Source organism: Pinus tabuliformis, chromosome 9 (genome assembly GCF_031772625.1).
Source record: "Pinus tabuliformis cultivar Carrire ecotype Pingquan chromosome 9, CPIR1, whole genome shotgun sequence".
Lineage (NCBI taxonomy): Eukaryota > Viridiplantae > Streptophyta > Pinopsida > Pinales > Pinaceae > Pinus > Pinus tabuliformis.
The window spans coordinates 1,826,315,383-1,826,337,508 of record NC_142307.1 but is presented as its reverse complement, the minus strand read 5'-3'; positions in this window follow the sequence as shown (position 1 = coordinate 1,826,337,508).

Below are 22,126 nucleotides of genomic sequence, written 5' to 3'. Positions count from 1 at the left end.
GCATGCTAGGGGTTGATTATCTTCAATGCTTACCTTCATTGATGTGTGATTGTGATCGCATCGCAACCCGATACCTGTCAGGGTCAATTCTATAATACCTTTCCGCCTATCTTGTGAGGTGCTATTGCGACTTATCACATTTAATCCCTGGTTGTTTTGGGGCTCATTTTTTTAATAGTGTCCTCCGGTGACATGAGATTTACGATATGCAGGGGACAATAGCAGTCTGCCACTTTACACCTCATCATTCACTGAAGGAACCTTGCCACATCATCCAATCCTATCATATAAGCAAGTCAAATCTAAACTTTGACTTGCTCTAACTTCTGCATACAAGCTCGGATTTGAGAGGAATTTACACCATTGGAATTAGAATGACGAGATCTTTGATTTGAAGCTAATTTTAACAAAATTTTGACACTTTGATTTTTGAGCACGTGATCATTTTCACATTGTGTTGTAGATATCTATTGGAGAAAAAATTAATTTTATTTGGAAAGAGAGAGAACATGAGTCCTATGACATGGATATTGCGAATGATCCAACCAACAATGCAGTATTTAAGAAATTGTGGACTTCTCAAGTTGTTTTGGCTTCCTGACATGAGAGCCCAACTAGAATTATTGGAATATCTAGTCAAGGTATGGGACATTCAAGCACAATTTTTAAGACTTGGTGCACATGCCCTAGAGGTGTATTTGGAATTGTTAATATTGATTTCCTATTCATAATTGGTATTATTCTATTTTTTCTGCTCTCCAACAATTTTTTCAGGTTATCACCTGCACTAGGGCTTCAGCTTAATGCTTTTATTTTCTCTCGACTGTCTCTTTCCTAGTCACATATGTTTATCATTGCCCCCCAAATTCTCATTGATTCTTGCTTCGTTTTCTTGCCACTCACTTGTTCTCCTACCCTAGGACTCAAACCCATTTCCTCTATTGTGCTTTCTCTCCTTCACTTAGCTTGTTTTACCTTATTACATGCTTCACATTCAAAGTGCGCTCATCGTAAACTTCTACTTTGGTACCTTTTGGTGGTTTGTTTCTTGTTAGGGAATACTTATTCTCCTCCCACTTCTCTTTTCCTAACGTATCTGGTGTATCTCTTTAGAAGAACCATTAGTTGTGGAAAAAAGATTTTTGGTACTTGACTTACATGGTGCCCTTGTCAATTCTCTAAATTATTAAGCCTGGATTAGTCTTTTATTTATTTTTACCGATTCCTTGACCTTTCCTCCATGCCTCATCAGTAGGTGCGAGTTTGGAGTGGTGCTAAGTATTTCCAAGAGTGGGCCCATAGGGGGAGTATAGACATGCACCATTGTCTATAGGACTCTACCTCGAGCTATCGTGACCTCAAATCAAGACACATTTAGGCAAAGCTTACCATTATCGAGGGGTAAGCTTCATGTCATAGACTTCTCCTCTTATACATGAAGGTTCTTACTAAATGGGTAGATTGGATATCAAGCATAGGGTATATAAGAGCTCATTTTAATCAATACATGAAATTTTTTTATCTCTATTGGCAAATGAAGTTCTTACTTGGTTGCATTCTCGTAAAACCTACATGAGCATCACATGGATATTCTCCATTCTGTTAAGCATTTCCATAAACATATGAGGCTCTTAGATTGAAAGATGGAGCGAATTGAGTGCCATCTCAACATACCCCCCCACCCTCCTCCAGTGGGGAAAACCTATGATGATACTAAACATCCCTTCTAGGTAATTTTTTTGAACTTGGAACCTTCCATCTAGTCTTTATCGTGTCTATTCTTACGGTTTCTTTGCTACAATTTATTTTCTACAATGCCGCTTTAGTCTCTTATTTTTTGTATGCTTAATTTTATCCCTCCTAATACTCAATTACTTCTCTCCATAGTGAGAGATTGACTTGAATGTTTCATCTTATCCTACAATTTCCATTTTTTAAAGTAATAAAATCTTGTTAAGTGTTAAACCAAATGAAAGTAAAAGTTATATATAACCAACCATGGTATTAGTAACCTGTGTTATTGTTCCATGGTGTTGTAATAAAATCTATTTTTATAGGGGTGGAAAATAAAATAAAATAAGTCGGTGAAGAAAAAGGAGGTGAAATATAATATTTTATTATAATTGTAAAAAAATTGCTCTAATCCATTTCCCTATGGTTTTTCCCTAAATGGAGTTTTCCATGTAAATATTGTGTCCATTGTACGAGTTAAATTTTATTTTTCTGTTTCATTTTATTAATCGTTGGTATTAGAGATACGGGTCCTTATTCTAAATGGTGTTAGCTAGGTCCTACTTAGCAGTATGGAGACGAATAAAATAAGTGATATGGAGAAATTGAATGGATCAATCTATCGCTATGCAAATTACAAATGGAGGATATACTTATTCTGAACGATCACTATTTTCTAGTTGAAGGAGTGGAAAATAAACCCTCAATAATGATAGATGAAGCTTGCATGTTGTTGGAAAGAAAGGCCATTGCTACAATTTTCCAATGCCTAGAAAATATTGTTTACTTTAATGTAGTAGGTGGGAAAATAATAGAAGGGATATGGAAGAACTTGCATGATTTATATGAGAAGAATACGACATCAAATTAAATATTCTTGATGAAGAAGTTATACAACCTCATGATGAATGGGGGTGTTTCAGTTGCAAATCATTTAAACGAATTTAATACAATATCCATTCAAATTGCCTCTGTCAAAATTGGGTTGGACAAAGAAATAAAATCCATCCTACTTATGTGTTCAATTCCATACAACTAGGTGAATTTGATAGTACCTATGAGCACTTTAGCAACTGTTGGGACCATGATTTTTGATGATGTTAGTAGTAGTTTAATGAATGAACAAGGAAATTCAATTGTGGAAAACCAAGGTGGAGAAACTTTAGCCTTATCTAAACATGGAAGAAAAATTGAGCATAACAGACATGGGTATTCCAAATGAAGAGGAAAATCAAAATCAAGAATAGGAAGACTTGTTTGAAAATTGTGGGAAGGTAGGACATAAGAAAAATGAATTTTGATTTTAGAAGAAGAAACAAAAGGAAAAAAAGGAAAAAAATTAAATCAACACAAATAAAAAGTCAAGCAACATAAATGAGGGTAAGATCATTGTTCTATCTTCTGAAAGTGATGTACTATTTACTATTTTAGTAGTAGAAGAATGTTTATATAGTTCTATCTCTATAATTGATTGATTATTTGGCTCTAGGACATCTCATTATGTGAATCCATACAAAAATCATTTTATTACATATAAATCGAGTGATCATGGTAGAGTACATTTAGGAAATAATCCTTTTTGTAATATCATTGGACTGAGAGGTGTATGAATCAAGACAAAGGATGGACGTTGTATCTTGCTAAAATAAGTTAAGCATATCCCAAATATGATTGGACAATTAGATTATGAATTCCACTCCACAACCTTTGGGAAAGGTGGCTGGAAAATTTGTAAAGGGTCATTGATCTTGGCTAAAGGATTCAAGATATGAAACTTGTATACAATGAGGTTAATACCAAAGATATTAGATGCGATTGATGTTGCAAAATATGTCAAATTACTAGAGTTATAACATAAATTCTTAGGTCACATGAGTGAAAAGGACCTAAAAGTTTTTGTTGGTAAATATATATTTCTAGATTTGAAATCATATGCACTTAATATTTGTCAACAATGTCTTTATGGTGAGAAATGAAGAGTTTATTTTATGAGAGGTGGTCATGAAAGAAAAACAAATGTATTTGAATTAATACAATTTGATGTGCTTGGGCCAGTGAATGTTAAGTCTTTAGGAGGAACCTCATATCTTTCCACATTCATAGATGATGCATCTAAGAAGGTTTCGGCCTACCCTATGAAAAGTAAAGGTAGGTTAATGTTTAAGACAATTAAAAATTTTCATTTTTTTGTTGAAAGTGAGACTAATATGTTGATGAAGTTTTTGAGTATATATAATGGTGGATAGTATTGCTCCAATGTACTCAAGAATTATTTTAAGAGGTTTGGCATTTAACATGGGAAGATTGTCCCTGGTATACCCCAATAGAATGGTACTTTAGAAATAATGAGCTACAAAATTGTGGTGAAGTTTAGGAGTATGTTGTCAAATTCAAATCTGAAAAGCATTTATTGGAAGAAGTAATAAGTACATATTGTTATCTTACCAATCGCTCACCTTCTATAGTCCTAGACAATGGTATTCCTAGAGAAGCTAGGATAGGTAAACAAGTAAATGATTCTCATATAAATGTTTTTGGATGTGAAGCATTTATGCATATTCACAAAGAGCATAGAACCAAATAAGATGATAAACCAAGGAAATTTGTTTTTCTAGGATATGAATATGGTGAGTTAATTACCGTCTATGGGATATAGTTAATCACAAAATTGTTAGAAACATAGATGTAAAATTTAATGAATTAGAGATATATAAAATGCCTGCAGGTATTATGGAGGTCAAGAAAATTGTTGATAGTTTTACGAAACAATGAGAAAATATCCTACCATTAGAAGAATTTGGAGGACCAATTCCAGAATAGGATGGACAACAAGTAGAAAATTATGGACAATAACAAGAAGAAAACTTGTTGCAACCATTACAAGATATTCAACTAGAAAACACACCACCAAAATTGGTTCATAAGTCTACTAGGCATCATAAAACATCACAAAGGCATCTACTCTCAAATTATACTTTACTAACAAATAATGGTGAAACTAATTGTTTTCAGGAAGCCTGCAAAGTGAAACTAAAAGTGGAAGAAATTAATAGATGAAGAAATTAATTCTCTGTTGGAAAATAAAACTTTGGTGAATCTTCCAAAAATAAGAAATTTCTTACAAAAGAAATGGGTATACAACATTAAAAATGAAGGTGAAGAGAAGAAGGTAAGATATAAAGCAAGGCATGGTGAAGGGATTTGTCCAAAAATAAGATATTGATTTTATAGATTTTTTATCATCTATTGGTAAAATTTCATCCATAAGAGTTATCCATCGTCTTGCTACTGTTTAGGCTTGGAATGTCAAGAATCAGATGTGAAGACAACTTTCCTTCATGGAGAATTAAAAAAACAAATTTATATGGAACAACTAGAAGGATTCAAGGTAAAATGAAAAGAGAACCTTGTCTATAGGTTGAAGAGGATCATTTATGGGTTGAAGCATTGACCTTGTTAATGGTACAAGAAGGTTGATTAATTTATGTTAGAGAATGGATTCAAAAGAATAGAGGATAATCATCGTGCCTACATCAAGAGGTATGAACAAGAAATGTATATTAAACTATTATTATATGTGGATGATATGCTAATTGTGGACATAATAAAAACATGACTAATAGGTTGAAGAAAGATTTAGGAAATCAATTTGCAATGAAATATTTATGTCTAACACAAAAAATATTAGGCATCACGATTATACATGATAGAAAGAACAAAAAGTTGCGTCTATTACAAGAAAAATATATTTGAGGTGTTAGATAAGGTCAATATGAAGGATACCAAATTAGTTGGTACAACCCTAGCATCACAACTTCAAATTTAGTGTTGATTTTTTCCCTTGTGACAACAAGGAGGAGGAAATGAGTAAAATCCCTTATGCTTCAACAACTGATAGCTTGACGTATTATATGGTATGCACCCATCTAGATATTGCGCATTCGGTGGGATTAGTGTGTGGGTTCCTTGCAAATCCAAACAAACAGAATCAATAAGCAATAAAGTGGATTTTGAGGTATCTCAAGGGTACTAGTTATTGTTTTATGTCTTTTTAATAATAATGTTGTTCTTGAAGTCCACTTGAGGTAGCTCAAGTGGCGATGGCCATGGAATGAAGTCTCACTGAACCAGAGATCTTTGGTTCAAATCTTGTGCTACCCTCCCACTGTAGTGGGGTGAATAATGGACATGTATACATGAAAATTGGAGAGTCCTACCAAGCTTACAAAAAAAAATGTTGTTTTTGAAAGTCTTGGATGTCTGGAATATAAAAAGTATTAGCTCTCTCCACAATAGAAGCAGAATACATAATTTCCATAGAAGCTTGCAAAGAGATGTTGTGGATGCAATGATTCTTAAGAGAGATAAGAGTAAAACAAGAAAAATATGTGTTGCATTGTGATAGACGAAAAACCCAACATATCATTCTAGGACAAAGCACATTGATATTCGATATTGTTGGATTTATCAAATGTTAGATGCTACACTGCTATAGGTGCAACTAATATGTTAATACAAATTTTGCCAAAGGATAATCATGAGCTTTGTAAAACCTTGGCTAGAGTAATGCAAACTCTTTGGAAATGATTAATAGCAATCAGTAGCAAGGAGAGAAAAATAATGTCAAAAATATTCACTCAAGCTTCTAATTGGTGTCAAGCTGGAGATTCTTAAATATAAGACCAAATCTAAGTTAAAATTGTTTATACTCATGGTATTGTAATGAAATTTGTTTTACAAAAAAATTGGTTTTAAAGAAAAAGAATAAACCGTAATATTTTATTGTTATTGTAATAAAAAAAACTTTAATTCTTTTCTCTAAAGGACAATAAGATTTTCCCCTAAAATTTGTATGAATATGTTATTTTTTAATGTAATTTGTTACTATCTTTTGTTAGCAAAATCATCCTTAAAAACATAAATAGAATTTTTAATATTAATGTTTGCACCTTTTAAATTTAAATTTATATTATCAATAAACTTGTTTACTTTATTGCATTTCCTTATCAAATAAGGATATTAAAATCCGTATATACCGAGCTTCATCAATTATTAAGTAGCCGTGCTAATTATGTACATAAAAACCATATGTGCTTTGTTATTACGTTTTAAAGTGATTTTTTTAATTAAAAATATAAAAAATAGTGTGCAAAATTTAACCTTCACTAATAACTACATTATGTGTTGTTTACAGTTCTACCATTATCTTCAGATGAAAAAAATTTAATTTGGGAAATAAAAGAAAAACAGAACTAACTTATTCTGGGAAATATACAATACCATACATGAGTTGGATATTGAATAGCAGATTAACTTATTCCGGGAAATATATTCCGTGCCCGAGCCAGGATACAATTGGATGGAACAATTTCTTTCTCTTTACAAAACGCTTCTTCCATTCCGTCTGATTTTTATGACGACCCAGATATTGTTTCACAGGGATACCATTTGCTCTACAACCCTCAAGAACCGCGTTATTTTGATCCAGAACAGCGTTACATAAGAATTGATATTTTTTTAAGAGGGAATTTATTAATATTTTAATGTAGAGAATGTGAATTATAAATAAAATATTTTCATGTTAATTACTTATGTATTATTTAAAAAAAGTGGCAATGTTTTTTTCTTAAAGTTAAATATTTTATTAATATGTTTGTTAAAACCAACATAGATCCATCTTAACTGGAATCTACAAAACTTCTAACAAATCATATCTCTAGAAATGCAAACATTTCTTCAAATTTTAAGCTAAAAAATACATCTGAAAAAGATTTGATCTCTACTTGGTAAATGAAGAGCAAAAATAAATATATGCTAAGAGAAAAAATAATTTTTAATTTTATTTATATTTCTTTTAAAAATATTTTGAATTCACATTTGTACGCTATAACCCTTCTCTCTTTTTATATATATATATATATATATATATATATATATATATATATAATTTAAAATTAAATATTATATATATAAATATATTAAAATCACGGTCTTCGTAAATCCAAAATACATAATACAAACTCAAATCTAAAATAACGATTATATAAAGCATGAACCGTTATTGTATTTATTCTTCTAATTTTCTAAAAAGAACTATAAACTACAGCACTTTTAAGAGTAACTTTTGATAAAACAAGATGGGTAAATATTGAAATCAAAGCCTCCAGGTTGATTTCTTGAGAACCTGTAACGATTTGTAGCTGCAGGACATTGCTAATTTGCTGACCAAATCGATACGTCTGCCCCACTTATTCCAGCATTAGAAAGAATCCCCCTGAAGGAAAGATCAAAATAATGAGTCCATGAGCGAGGACCAAGTCTGACACCCTCTGTACCTCTCATCACATCAACCCAAAACTCACCTGCCATTCCATCCGCGTAGGGAGCAACTGTGTCATTTTGTTGAACAATATTGATTCCTTGAGTGAAGTCATGTTCACCACGATTCCATTCAATGCCATAGCCTGACCGCCAATGGAATGACCATTCCCTCGCGCAGCTATCGTTAAATTGGGAGACGTAGCTGCTATCCTTATCAGCTTACTGATATCGTTCGCTGAGGCTGGAGAGAGAACAGCAGCAGGCTTGTTGTGATATATACCTCCAAAATCATTAGAAGCCTCTTGTATCGAAGGTCCCTTAATATTATAGGACCCTGGAATTCTGCTGCTTCAAGCAGTTGGCATAATTTCCTATCGAGGTGGCTAGAGATGACAATCACCATATATGTCATCCCCTCTTAATCTCTTCACTAAAATCAACAAAAAAATCGACCAACCACGTCGTGTGCATCACTGATATTATATTGCTCACGACACAAATGACTCAAGGATTATTATTTAAAACTGTAGTACACTGCTGTTTTGATTTAGTCATTTGCGATGGGGTGACTAGATGGGCAATGTCCAGTGATTTCACTTGCAATACTTATCATGGAACAAGTATAGTAGATTATGTAATTTTCTCACATGGTTTGTGTGAGAAAGTGGAGGAAGTTTTGATCCGCCGTGAGACTTGAAATCAAATCACAATCCAATTTATATATGTTTCGCTTCGATTGGAAAGAAACAATTAGAGGCAAAAATTTAGCTTGTCCAACAAAATCTCCCACATGGCAGAATTCTTTTGACCCCATAAAATTGTAATACCTTCAGAAAATTACAATTCACAGCCTTCATAGTCATGAATTAACACATTTAATTCTGAATTAACACATTTAATTCAATGTGCACTTGCATATTGCAAAATTGCAAAAATTAAGAAGTCTGATTGGTTTGAAGAGGAATGCAAAAAGGAAAGGAGAATGTGGAAAGAGTCAATCAAGGATAACATAAAGGTCAAAGCTTACAAGCAGGTATTAAGTGAGTAAAAGGCCGATTTCATGGTTTCAAGGAGGGAAGAACTAATCTTCCTTGGGAAAAATAATCCGAAATTATTTTGGAAGAAGCTCCAACCGAGAAAGATACAAATTGGAAATAATATTACATCTTCTAAATGGTTTGCTATGCAAGACAAATCTATGAGCAGGTTCCCAAGGTTGACCCTCCCCCCTTGGTCGACACTGAACTCTTCACGGTACAAGAGGTAGAGATGGGTATCAAGAAGTTGGTTGTTGGAAAAGCAAAAGACTTAGCTAAACTCCAAGTAGAATATCTAAGGTGGGGCTCAAAGATTCTTTCACCTCACATTACAAAAATCTTCAACAACATCATAGAGTGAGTTCTCCCCACAAATTTGACAATTGGTGTGGCAATACCTCTTTTCAAAAGCGGTGATGTCAATAATCCCTCCAATTATAGGACCATCATGATAAACCCTTTGTTTGCAAAGTTATTTGGAAGCATGCTAGAAAACAAAATTAGCAAGTGGGTAGAAGAAAGAGATAAGCGTGCTAAAGGGCAAGAAGGTTTTAGACCTAAACATTCCACAGTTGATCATTGTATAATTTTAAGGCACGTCATTGAAAAAGTTTGGGAGAAAAAGGAAGAGGCCTTTTGTTGCTTTGTTGATTTCAGAAAAGCGTTTGACTAGATTCCTAGGGATAAGCTTTGGCACAGAATGGAGGAACTTGGGGTTCCTAAACATTTGAGAGCAGTTGTGGATAGCTTCTATGAAGAGGTGAAAGTCAAAATTAGAACTTCAACAGGCATTTCTAAAAGTTTTAGAAGCGATATCGAGGTCAAGCAAGGTTGCCCACTATCTCCTACCCTTTGTAGTTTATATATCGACAAGATTGAGGAGGGGTTAAATTCGCAAGGTGGTGATAGTACCTATTTGGGAAAGTTTGTTATAAGGCTTCTTTTGTATGCAGATGACCTTATTCTGATTGCTAAATTGGCTCTAAAAGAACTTATGATCTCTTGAGAATTTTTGAAGAAGTGTGGGAATGCAAGTCAATATCAACAAAACAAAAGTAGTGACCTTCTCTAAGAAAAGAAAATACAACCAGCATAAGTTCTACTTTGAAGATAAAATTCTCAAAGAAGTTGCGGATTACAAATACCTCGAAATTGACTTCAACAAAAATCTAAGGTAGAATGGTTGTAGAAAGAAAAGAACTTTGGGGGGTTGAAAAGAATTTTATGCTTTTGAAAATAGGTGTAGAGAGGTAGAGGTATGGGACTAGAAAACCACTCAAACTCTTTTTGGGCTTCTAGTGATTCCAATGATTCTCTATGGTTGTGAACTATGGGCCAACAATACATCCAACATGCAGTGGAGAAAAATTGAGAAAATTTAGAAGCATTTGATTACAAACAAATTTAAGATTAAAAGTGCAGTTCCCTAAGATATCTTGTTCAGCAAAACAGAGACTGCTCCTATTGAATAAATTTCTATGGTACAAGTCATAAGGTACTTAAAAAAAATTGAACAAATGGAAGAGGGTAGATGGCCTAAGGTTGCCTTTAATGATAGATTGTGCAAGAGCAAAAAAACTTGGATGCAGAAAAATAACAAATGGTTTAGTAAATTGGGTGTTTGCTTGAATGCGTGTCCCATAAACAACAAAGGGATAAAAGCTTTTGTTATGGAAAAGTTCCACAAGCGTACTTGGGATAAGGAGCTAGGAAGAAAGAAAAATTACTATATTGAAGTGTTTAATTCCACTCATAGTCATCAACCAAAACCATACATAGAGGCCAATATCTCTTCGAGAGCCAAAATTCTTATTGCTCAATTAAGGGCTAATTCTCATTAACTCTGTTATGAAACAGGGCGCTGGAAAAGGCCAACGGAGGTGTGGGCGGAAATAGTATGCATTTTTTGTTCTTTCAGAAAAGTCGAAATAGAAAAACATTTCATTTTAGAATGTGAGGCCTTTAATGACAATAAGGAAAGTTAAGCAGATATGCTAGCAGCTAGCTCTTGGGATAATCTATTTAGCGAGGGGTTTGTCAAGAAGCTGAGAGCATTTATTTTGAAGCTTCATAGAAAAGGGTCGAATACATCAAGTAGATGAAGAAGAAATCTATCCCATAGGCTATCTTTAGCATCGTAGATGTTAGAATTATTTCATTCTTTATTTCTTTCTATATAGAGATATTGTTCTTCTCGTATCTTTGGTCGAAGTCAAATGAAATGTGGGATTTATAAGATGTATATGCTGATCCTCATCAACAGAGCCTTGGTAAGCTATTTCAAATAGATTTAGGGTACAATAAAATGTACAACTAACTTACCCAAGTGAATAACATTATTTTTCTTTCTACAAATCAAAATTAATGCATCAGTTGATTTTCTTTTGATAATGCCAGTAACATGTTCATATTGAACCATGTTTGTAATTGAAAAGCGCATGTACCTTTAAACTCTCTTGCAAGCTGGTTTGTCAGCTTGCATTGGGTAAAGAAATATTGTCTCACCGCAATCAAGTGAATTGAAGGCTAACTGCCTCTCTACCCAACCACATCAAAATTAGATTAGAAAAGGAGGGACCCACCTAGGCGAGCATGGATTCATGTCAACGTGGAATTTGCAAATCACGTTGTGTTTATAATGTATCTTGACTTTTAGGATCATTGACTACGTTCTTATATCTATTTTTGAATTATATTTGATAATGATGTAAATTAATAGATATGCAGTGCCGACTACTCAACCCATGTTGAAAGAGTCTGTTATATATATATATATATATATATATATATATATATATATATATACTAGAAATTTCCATAAGAGGTGCAAAGGAACACCGAAAGCTTAATACTAGACTCTGTGAGGTTTTCACGAGCCTCGATGTTTGAGTGGTTTGGGTTTTTTGTGGAATATTTCTCCCAATGAGCATTATAAATTGTGCATTCATGGATAACTTTTCCCAATGAGCATTGTAAATTGTGGATTTTATCCATTGATGATTTTGATGATTCCATGGCTTCCATGCTTTTGAACGCATTATGTTTTGCAGCAAGGCGTATCTAGTGATTCAAATCATGCTTGGATGGTGTTTGTTTTTCCTGGATTTCTATGTTAGAGTCAGTTTCCACCAGGCCTTCTATGCGAGAAAGCTTGGATATCCTGCATAATAACATCACGATGAGATTAATGCCATCATAAACATAGAGCATCATCTCAATCAAACAGACTGCTCGCATCTTCCAAGACCTTTTTGCTAACAATATTGTAATGCTCATCTATTAGATATGGAGATTCAGCTTCCTGTGGAACTGATGTTGAACCTACAACTTCATTTTGTGTAGGCCTTGTTTTCTGATTAATTAATGTTATTAATTCTTTGCATCTAAATCTATCCATGTGGGCTTTGTATGTCCAAACAATATTCATGCAAGCCAAGCCGAACGACCCATTTTCATCCTCCTCCAGCGAGTAAAAAATGTACGTGTGGAAAGGATTTTGCAGTGATCGTCGTTTGGTTGACCATGGATGGCGAGGTCCAGGAGACAAACAGTGAAGATGACGAACCAAATCGATAGCATAAACTTCAATGAAATCTTCAACTGAACCGACTGAATTCCCCTTGAACTTGCTCTGCATGAATAATTCCCTAAATATTAAGGGGAATATTTAGGGAATTATTCATAATAAGAAGATAAAAATATGGATCAAAACCCACAATAAGAAATGAGAAGTTGAAACATATCCTAAGAAGTGATTATACCTTTATTTTGGGGAAGAAAGACAGATATATTCATCATCTTGAACACAAAATTAACTTTATTGGCCTATTTTCCAAGGAAGATGATTAGGTACACAACATTTCACTCTTTCCTATTTTCTCCCTTGTCATTTGTCATGTCAAAGCCCTTCTTCATTTTTCATATGCTAGTCATTCCATACAATAACTTTCTATAAATTCCTCTAAGAGATTAAGTTATGTTTTTATCATAATTTATGGGGATAGCTTATATACCAATTATTTTTGTACATTGGCCTTAGGATTCTTAGTTTATATTCATAAATTGTTAACTTGTCAAAACAATAGCACATAATAAAAATATGTTAAAATCCTTAAAAAATATAATTTTTAAGAAAGTGAATTCAGTAATATGTTTTAACACTTTTTGGCATCATCTTACCCATGGACTACAAACATGAATATGATAACCAATTGAGAGAAAAAGTGGATCAAAAACCATCATAAGAAATGAGAAGGTGAAATATATCCTTTGATATGTCAGGGATATATGAAACTATTTTACAATTTAGTATTTACCTTTAGAATTTAATGTTACCAATAATATCCCTTTTACATTTCATAGATTTTCTTGTTCTTATCTTTATAAATTATTGTATGTTTAATTCTACCAATAATAATGGAGAGTTCATTATTTAAGCATATAATATCATTGAATATCCTTTTGAAACTAGTGCTAGTATGATTTTATTGTATGCTTTATAAACATCTCAACAATTAAATCCATTGTATAGATCCCTTAAGACCTCATGTAAACCACATGCAACAATATTGTAGAAAACATTTCAGTCTACCCCATCAATATATTTTACATAACCATGTCATGGACATAAATTCTTGATGTGACTTCATGTTAGTTAGGATGATGAAGAGACTAGGCATTAAGAAAACCAATCCATATTTTATGTATAAGCTATCATGGCCATTGAATATCCCTTTACCACATTTTATTAGTTGGTGCAATTTATCACATTTTATTACTCACTACAAATTACTATATTGTTGCAGGTAGTTATGGAAAACATGATAGATGTTGTTTGGAGGAAAGTGTTCATAGATTAGAAATGAATATAGCGTAGTATCAATTTCCTCTTTTATATATAATAGTAATTCTAACCTTTGGGGTAGGAAACTCTTACTAACAATTACAAATCACCTTAGTAAATTTTAGGCTCTATGTTATAGCCATGAATGTACTTTGTGTCCCCAATTCTTTTTTTCCTTTAATAATTGACATTTATTGAAATACTATTTTATTTATACATGGCATATATGAAATTAGGTTGATAATTAAAAATACCATTTATCATTGAGGGTACAATATGAGTGTCACTTATATGTTGAATAAAAATGGATTTTATTGTCATTTTATCAAATTTGTTAATGTTGATTTGGTGTTGTTTTTATATTGGTTATTTGATGTTTAATGCATATATAATGAGAATTTGTACATGTGAGTGGATTTTTAGACATTTAAAGGTCTAATTTTTTATCTTTATCTTGACATATAAGTGACATGTAAGATATTCATATTAAACATTTAATGGATGTTTACCATCTATTTCACATCATATTATGGTCTTATAGTGAAATGGTTTCATAAAATTTCTTCAAACTCTAACCAAAACAACTTTTGATTTAAGCAATGATGACATAAGAATGCCAAGTGTTGACTAAACCATTGGGAAATAAAGGAAGAGATCATATTGCAAAAAAGGGATAATACCAAAAACATTATTACATCAATGGAAAATAAGGATAATATTGAAAATCATATTACATCAAAATATAGGAAGAAACTTTGATGTTATATAGAATTGGGGAAAAGGGAAATGAAGATAAATCAAAAGTGTCTATGTTGTTGTCACACGGAATGAGTCAATCTTGCGGACAAGATAGACCTTCCTAGAATCTAACGATATCTAGTGACAAGCAAGCCAATCAAAAACTATCTTTCTCTAAATATGCATTTATAAACAAAGGCAAACAAGTGTTTAGGCCTACCTTGGGTCCAATGCAAGTTTGTGGAAGCCTCGCTCCTTTGATCCAAATGAGCTCCCTTGTTGCGAATCTACAAACACAAACAAGCAAACAAATTAAATAGCACCTGAAAAGCCAATATCATAAAGCATACTTAACATGATGATCAAGGAAATCATGAAACAAATGACATAAGACAATTTGTTGAGAAAAATGAATCTGATTGTATTAATTCAAATCAAAGAAGAACTTTACAACCTGTGCCTTGATGCTGTACAAGCTCCTCCCAGGGTCCAACAAGAAGTCTCCTCTACTTTGAAAAGTTTCACTCTCTTCCCAATGAAGCCAAAAAGGTATGTGATCTCTCCTCTCAAGCTTAACTAGGAGTGTCAATTCCACCAGCATTTACCCTCAAAAATATTTAGCTTCTAACCTCCCTAGCAACCAGCCCAATGCCTTAATTTATAGTGCAATGGAGGGAAGTTACTAGGTCGTCCTTCAAAGGGATAAAGCCCTCCTTCAAAGGGATAGCTCCTCTCATCAAGGGATTAGCTCCTTTTCTTTTGGGATGCATGAACCACCTAAGAGCGACCAAACCATGTCAAAATTCCTTCTATAATCCTCTAGAATTAACCCAAAGTGAGTTTTTTAGAATAAACTTGCGCCTTTTTGACTTTCACAGGGGTCCGCACCCACTCCTTTAGGGACAGAGTGGGCAGGTCCGCAGTTTTTGTGAACAGAGGATGCGGGACCACAGGCAACACTGAGAGAAAGTGTGGAACCAGAGCTTTGTTGATTTTTAATGTCTTTCTCTCATTTTCAAAGGTTGACTAGAAGAGTTGAGGTCTGAGACTTGCTTAGGAGGACAGTACAAGTGATAATAGACCCATACTTACTGCAAATAGTCATGGTGACGATATTTTTGTGTAAGAGATTGCCCCCTAAAGTGTGAAGTCTGTAGTAGATGAGGATTTCATTTATCATTTAGGAAGAGTGAAGTACTTTATGATTTCGAGGATCATCTTGTGGAGAGCCCGGTCGGAACCAGTAAAAGACATTCAATGCAAAATATATATCTAAGATCATATCATCACTGAGGTAGGCATTCCCATTCTCAAATCAAAACTGACTTAGAAAACTAACTACTACTCTGATATAGGAATGATCTTGTAATACATCACAAGTATAGACTCATGTAGACACAGTATGGACGTAGCCATTTGTTTATGAATAGTCCACAATATAATGAATACAAAATTCCTCGCAACTTGGATTGCGGAAACTAGATCCAGGGTCTTCATTTCTACTTCCTGAAACAGTGCGATTCTATCCATGCGAATGAATGTGTTGAAGTCGAAGATGGTAGAAACCACTTGATTACCAGTCAATGATGTAAACTGTTAACAAGTGTGAGAGAAACCACCAGTGATGTCAATGGCTTTCAAAGTACCCAGTACAATCCATGATATGTGAATAGATGTGTTGATGTCGAACATGTCATGAAATCCTTTGATTGAAGGTCAATGATACAACCTGTCGTCAAAGGCGAGAAACCTGCCATTGAGGCATGTAGATCCAAAGGTACTGACGATTTCTAGATCATCTTTCTAGATAATGAGCTGGAGTCAATAGAAAGTGATCCGTCGTAGGCGAACCCACAGCACAAAATCATAGATCAAGTTGAAGAAATTTAGTTGCAAGGACTGACTGAAGGATGGTCAAGATGGATGACAGATATTTTGCAAATGAATGGCTTTATTGGCAGTGACCTCTTGAACACATAACGACACAGCAGATGGTTTGGTGACAATTGACCCAAAGTTAATACCCAGAAACTGGCTGAAGACTTTCAAATGTGGTTTGATCAAGTGTTAGGCAGAGGATTTCCCAACCCAGGTGAATAAAAGTGTCGTGTTCAAGAGTGGTTACAAAGTATAACAAACAAGCTCATTTTTCTCTCTTTCCCCCACCATTTCTGGCAAGTACCTATTTATTTTTGACAAGCTTGAGGAGGATAACATTTGCTTGATTATAAGCTCATCCTTTGGATGAGTCCAACTTAGTTTAAATTCGAACCCTAAGAAGGAGTGGTTCACTCCTATTTGTAATTGAAAAAGTCCATTACTGTTAAATTTTAATGAGTCGAGTATAGGAGAAACACGGCTTTTTCCAATTTTAGAGAGTCTGAAAAAACTTAAGAAGACTCCAGGGTTGAACTTTTTCGTAAATTTGTGTCTCCCAAGCCCGAAAAAGTATAAAATAATACTTGAGAGAACCGCTTGATCTTTACGACCAAGGAGTACTTTTTGTAATTAGTGCCGCTGATCCGAAAAAGTAAAAAAGCGATCAACGACATGTTTTTTTATAACCAATATCGAATTTGAAACGACAAAAATCCAACAATCTTTTCATGTTTTTACGGTCAGAAAAGAGTTGTAAGTGGACCGTGCTTTCAGTTCCATTTTAACGAGTTTAAAAAGAAAAACTCAGTGATATTTTCATGTTTTAGGAGTTAGAAAAGAGCTTAAAGGTGACTCTAAATGTTTTCTTTGTCGAAAATGACCGATTTCGCCTGAACAATCTGTTATCCTGAACAAAAATTGCAAACATTACTCATACCTGTTTGAGATGGATAAAAATGCTGCAAAATTTACCTTTCTAAAGTGAAACATAAACAAATTTACAATTCATTTATTCAAAAAACTTACAAAAAGGGCTTTCGTCAATTCATTTTTACCGTTTAAGATTTGGGTGAGAAAATAGTGCTTTTGGTCAGAAACTTCCCATGAAGATTGCGGAAAATCCATCCGTCGGAATCGAACGTCGTCTTCTCCCGGTAATCCACATCATCCTACTCTTCAATTTCAACCGTTTCAATTTGTTTTCTGGGGTTTTATTTCATTTTTTAGAGGGTTTTTAGGCTAGAAACCCCCGCGCGGGGGCCCGGAGGCATAACACTAGCAGCCCGCAGACCCCGACTTTTTCTCAATGGGGAAAAAGTCAGGGGTCCGCACCTTCCATGAAGGTAAGGTGCAGACCCACGCACTGTCTCTGATAGAGAGGGTGTAGTCCCCGCAGCAAGGGTTTTTAACCCAAAAATTCTCAAAATTGACCCAAACAATTTAATTTCTTGCATTCTAAATTGCCTTTTTGTTGGATGTAGAGTGTGCATCATGCTTGATTGGCGAGAACGAGAGCATGAGGATGTAGATATTGTCGCGTTAAATCACCAACCTTCGATTGATGCATTGAAGGCATGCGGCTTGTACAAATTCTGGGCCATACGTGGCATGAGGGCCCAGGTGGACTTCTTGCAGTGGCTGGTAGACAGGTGGAGCATACAGGACCAGTGCTTCTTCATTGGTGGCCACCAGCTCGAAATTGAGCTGGCAGATATATACTTTTTAACTGGTTTTCCTAAGAGAGGTGAAGACTTGACTCTATTCGGGACTAGGCCAGGTGGCCATTCTGTCGATAGCCTCCGGCTAGAGTTCTGCAACAACTAGGCTAGAGACAAAGGGATAGACATTAAAACCATATCCCATCCTGAACTCATGGTGATCGCGTTTACTGTTACTAGACTTTGTGGGAGCGCTGCACTACATATTGCCACTGGATCCCAGATGCGGATGGCAGTTGACTGCCTTCGAGGCACCATCTTCAACTGGTGCGATGCTATGTTGGCTAATGTAAAATGCCAACTAACCGGAGCCAAGAACGGAAAACTGAAGACATTTGGTTATGGTGCTTTGGTTGTGAGCTTTGGTCTGGAGAGGGTCCCAATGTTGGTCCCACAACACCTTACTGTTGGAGCTGGGCTTCCTCGAGAGCCCAAACTGATGCAATGGGTTGCAGTTATGGCCCGTCATCCTGACGAGGGGATAGAGGTCATTCGATTCAAACCTGAGTATTTCCATTGGTTGGAAAACCAGGTTTTTGCTATTCAGGACTTCCCTTACGCTGGGGTAGATTTTTGCGGTGACCCAGACATGGCTCTTCTACCAGGAGAGCAATGGGATGACTCAGGTAAAATCATTTTCAACATTTTCCTATTTTAAATTCTTTTTTTGTTTTTATTTCGTCCCAAAACTGATAGTAAAAGTTTCAATGCAGATGTGGGTCCACAGCGACGAGCCGCTCTCTGGCCTTACGAGAGGAAACAACCAGCTGCAGTGGCGCCAGCCCCACAGGACGAATCAGCAGAGAGCTTGGCCGAGTTGGAGAGTCATCTAGAGCGCTTGACAGGGGACATTCCAGAGACCGGGATTGATGAAATTCCTCATCGACTATAGCGCTATGTGATTGGGGTCCTAGGACCTTTTAGGAGGTTCCTTTGTAAGGTGTCCCGTACAGTGGTTTCTTATCGAGATCATCACCAGTGATAGGATGATCGCCTATTGTAGACACATATGACATTTTTGCTTTTTGTACTTATCATTTTTTCCGATCATAAGGTGTTTTTCAACCTATGATCGAGGACGATGTATATTTTGACACACTCCTATATATATCACTATTACGGGCTTATCTTGTAAAACATGTTATGGAATGCTTTTAAATTTACATGTATGAATACTGCAAATGTCTACTTAACATTCGAGAAGCAATTTGCATCTGCTAATGTGTTTAAAGCTCTTTGAATATGCTGATATTCAATATAATCAAATTCACATTCCAAGAGATGCACTCTAAAAAATAATCTCAATAACACTGGATTTCTAATGGCATACACTCTATTAAGCTGTAATACAACGAGTTCAGAATCTAACCTCACTATCAAACTCCAAATCCCAATTGAAATAGATTCAGATAATAACTCAATCACTGCACTATACTCTGGAATGTTATTCGTTGTTTGACTGAGGATTACCCCATCCATAGATACCAACTCCTCAGAGGGCGAATAGATAAACCAAGCTGCAGAAGAAATGTTTTGTGTATTACGACAAGCACCATCAGCAAAACCAATGTATGTTTGGAGAGGCATCGACATCTGCAATATCAAGAGTAAAACCAAGATAAGCAGGAATAATGATGAAAAACACTCTCTAAGCTAAGCACACTTTTAAAACTAAAACACACAAGCTAGAAAGAAAACTATCCTAACTAAAAATTTCCATGCCCATCCTTTAAGCATAATACCTCTTCAGGTAAAGACCATTTCTGGGTTTACCTAAAGAGTCCTCGACAAAGTCTACCAATTCATAGGCCCCTTTTGCTAGCTTTCGCTTGACAACATAGGGACCATGCCACATAGGAACAAATTTTACAGCGCCTAATTTATCATTAGCTTGATCGTACAATAAGACTAGGTCTCCTCTCGAAAAATTTCGAGGGGTCACATTTCGATCATACTAAGCTTTAATATGTTTTGCGTGAGATTCGATCGCCAATACAGCATCGCGTCGATTCTCATCTAATTGAGCCAAGTATAACAAACGTTTTTCCTCTTCGGAAGTGGCTAGAAGCAACTCGATGGCCATTTGCAATGATGGGATTTCGCATTCAATGGGTAACACATCTTCCAGACGATAAACTAGTTGGAAAGGAGTGAACCATGTTGATGTTTTTACTGAGGTTCGATACGCCCAAAGCACTGAAAATAACATGTTATGCCAATTCAACCAATGAATCCCAATGATTCGTCGGATCATGATGACTAAAAATTTCTTGATGGATTCAACCAGACCATTAGCTTCTGGATAATAAGGAGTTGAACTATCGTAATGCAAGCCAAGCTGGCCTGTAAGTTCGGTCATCATAACGTTTCAAAAATGACACCCATGATCAGTGATAATCGCTTGTGGAAAACCAAACCTGGCAATTATATGATTGAACATGAAAATTGCAGTTGTTTTGCCATCTGCCACAAATGTAGGCATCACCTCGGCCCACTTGGTAAAATAATCTACCGCAAGGATGATATACGCATGCCCCCCGGCCGAGTGAGGGTTACATGTAATAAAATCGATACCCCATTTGGAAAAAGGACCAACGGAAATTATAGGGCGGAGAGGAGCAGGTGGAGCGCGCACATTTCGGTAAAAAATTTGGCAATTGTGGCATTTTCGGACTGCGTTAATACAATCTTTAAACAAAGACGGCCAGAAGTAGGCAGCGCGCAATATCTTTTGGGCTATGGCATACCCAGACATATGACCGCCACATGCTCCAGAGTGACAGTCCTTTAGAACCCTTTCAGCTTCCTCGTGAGTTAAACAACGTCGAAAAACAGAGTCCGCCCCACGGCGATAAAGAGTATCTCCAATAATTCTGAATTGTTGGGACTGGAAACATATTTTTCGATGTTCTGACCTTGAAATTTCTGACCGAAAGGATTGGGTCTAGAGATAAACAATGATTTCCCATACCAAGGATCTAAAGTGCTGATTAAAAACAAGGATTCGTCTGCAATGGGCTCCTCCGCCATAGTTTCTGTGTCAGCATGCAGGAAGTCACACATTAACTTCGCAAAAACTAAAGATTTCTTCGACTTATATTTTTCAAATTCCAAGTTGAACTCCTGCAGGATCACAATCCATTTGGAGTACTTGCCCCCTAGCAATTGCTTGGTCAAAATGTAGATCACAGGGTTGCAATCATAAATTACTGTAGTTTTATGTAGTAAAATGTAGTGACGAAAATGTTGGACAGCTTGAACAGCTGCCAATGCCAATTTCTCCGCATGTGAGTAATTTAGGTCAGTTGGACTTAAAGTTCGACTAAGGTAATATATCACATGTTCAGTACCAAAATCATCTTCCTGAACTAAGACCATTCCAATGGCGGAATGAGAGGCAGCGAGATACAAGAAGTAGTCCTGGTTGTAGTTGGGAGGATGAAATAATGGTGCATGGGTCAACGCATGTTTTAGTGCATCAAAAGATTTCTGAGCTATCTCATCCCAATAGAATGGAGTATTCTGTTTCAACAACCGGGTAAAACCCTTTGTAACCTTGGCGTAGTTAGGAATGAATCATCGTAAAATGTTTTCTTTCCCTTGCAAACTTTGGAGTTGGCGAAGACTCGAAGGATGAGGCAATTTGATAATATCTTCAACCTTCAAGGGATCGACGCAAATGCTGGCTTTCGAAACAACAATCCCCAACAACCGACTCGTTTCTATACAGAAAACACACTTGTGTGGATTCAACCTAATCCGATAATGCCTACACCTCATAAAGATTGCTCATAAATGGATGAGATGATCAGCTCGATGTAATGAATGAGCAGGAAAATCATCGAGATAGGGTTGCACAA